Below are 2,500 nucleotides of genomic sequence, written 5' to 3'. Positions count from 1 at the left end.
TTATGGATATATCTTTATAGATTAGTGTTGATTCAGTTCGAGCTCAGGATTCTGGGGCAGCGACCTCCGGGCGATTCTTCTGCCGTCTCCCTCCCTTTCATCCGGCGACACTCCATTCCGCGACCCACGTCAAGAAGCGCAGGACAGCGAAGGATCCCGGCGCCCAAGACTGAGACACAACATGGGCTTCAGCGAGAGACAACATGGGCTTCAGCGAGAGACAACATGGGCTTCAGTGAGAGACAACATGGGCTTCAGCGAGAGACAACATGGGCTTCAGTGAGAGACAACATGGGCTTCAGTGAGAGACAACATGGGCTTCAGCGAGAGACAACATGGGCTTCAGTGAGAGACAAATTAGCCAATCTAGAAGATTGCAAAAATACTGCTTTTATTCAGGAGAAACTGTGGCCACGGGGCCAATTTCTGCCTGCTGTTCTTGCCATCGCTGCACTTCAAGCAAATGACACACACGCTGATTAAATAACGCATAAAATATGGTGCATATATACAATAAAAAATGAATATTCAAACGTGAGCATTCTTACAAAAACATGTCCGAAAATTCGCTTTCTACTCACGAATGCTTAACAAAGTTCTTTCAAATCTTGCTTTCGTCAAACCATCCATTGCACAAATAAAGCGCTAAAATATCCATCAACAAAAATGCATTAAGATGTCAACTCGAATACTGATGCACTAAATCAGGAAAATCTTGAGCATTTGAGGTCATGGCAACCGCTCCTCAGAAGACCCGGAGACTGGTTTCTGACCCGAGAGGTTGGTTTCTGACCCGGAGGTTGCTTTCTGACCCGGAGGTTGGTTTCTGATCCGGAGGTTGGTTTCTGTCGCGGAGGTTGGTTTCTAACCCGGAGGTTGGTTTCTGACCCGGGAGGTTGGTTTCTGACCCGGAGGTTGGTTTCTGACCCGGGGAGGTTGGTTTCTGACTCGGGAGGTTGGTTTCTGACACGGGAGGTTGGTTTCTGACCCGGAGGTTGGTTTCTGACCCGGAGGTTGGTTTCTGACCCGGAGGTTGGTTTCTGACCCGGGAGGTTGGTTTCTAACCAGGAATAGGTTGGTTTCTGACCCGGGAGGTTGGTTTCTGACCCGGGAGGTTGGTTTCTGACCCAGGAAGTTGGTTTCTGACCCAAGAGGTTGGTTTCTGACCCGGAGGTTGGTTTCTGCACCGGAGGTTGGTTTCTGACCCGGGAGGTTGGTTTCTGACCAGGAATAGGTTGGTTTCTGACCCGGAGGTTGGTTTTTGACCCAAAGGTTTCTGATACGGAGGTTGGTTTCTGACGCGGAGGAGGTTGGTTTCTGACGCGGAGGTTGGCTTCTGACCCAGAGGTTGGTTTCTGACCCGGGGAGGTTGGTTTCCGACCCGGAAGGTTGGTTTCTGACCCGGGAAGGTTGGTTTCTAACCCGGAGGTTGGTCTTTGACCCGGGAGGTTGGTTTCTGACCCGGGAGGTTGGTTTCTGACCCGGGGGGTTGGTTTCTGACCCGGAGGTTGGATTCTGACCCGGGAGGTTGGTTTCTGACCCGGGAGGTTGGTTTCTGACCCGGGAGATTGGTTTTTGACCCAAAGGTTTCTGACCCGGAGGTTGGTTTCTGACCCGGGGAGGTTGGTTTCTGACCCGGGAGGTTGGTTTCTGACCCGGGAGGTTGGTTTCTGACCCGGAGGTTGGTTTCTGACCCGGGAGGTTGGTTTCTGACCCGGGAGGTTGGTTTCTGACGCGAAGGAGGTTGGTTTCTGACGCGGAGGTTGGTTTCTGACCCAGAGGTTGGTTTTTGACCCGGGGAGATTGATTTCTCACCCGAGGAGGTTGGTTTCTGATCCGGAAGGTTGGTTTCTGACCCGGGGAGATTGATTTCTCACCCGGGGAGGTTGGTTTCTGACCCGGAGATTGGTTTCTGACCCGGGAAGGTTGGTTTCTAACCCGGAGGTTGGTTTCTGACCCGGGAGGTTGGTTTCTGACCCGGGGGTTGGTTTCTGACCCGGGGGGTTGGTTTCTAACCCGGAGGTTGGTTTCTGACCCGGGGGGGGGGGTTGGTTTCTGACCCGGAGGTTGGTTTCTGACCCAAAGGTTGGTTTCTGACCCGGGGAGGTTGGTTTCTGATCTGGAGGTTGGTTTCTGACCCGGGAGGTTGGTTTCTGACCCAGGAGGTTGGTTTCTGACCCAGGAGGTTGGTTTCTGACCCAGGAGGTTGGTTTCTGACGCGGAGGAGATTGGTTTCTGACGCGGAGGTTGGTTTTTGACCCAGAGGTTGGTTTCTGACCCGGGGAGATTGATTTCTCACCCGGGAAGGTTGGTTTCTGACCCGGAAGGTTGGTTTCTGACCCGGGGGTTGGTTTCTGACCCGGAGGTTGGTTTCTGACCCGGGAGGTTGGTTTCTTACCCGGAGGTTGGTTTATAACCCGGAGGTTGGTTTCTGACCCGGAGGTTGGTTTCTGACCCGGGGAGGTTGGTTTCTGACCCGGAGGTTGGTTTCTGACCAGGA

This window comes from Penaeus chinensis, chromosome 30, assembly GCF_019202785.1.
Source record: "Penaeus chinensis breed Huanghai No. 1 chromosome 30, ASM1920278v2, whole genome shotgun sequence".
NCBI classification, from domain to species: Eukaryota; Metazoa; Arthropoda; class Malacostraca; order Decapoda; family Penaeidae; genus Penaeus; species Penaeus chinensis.
Note: the sequence above shows the minus strand (reverse complement) of the source record.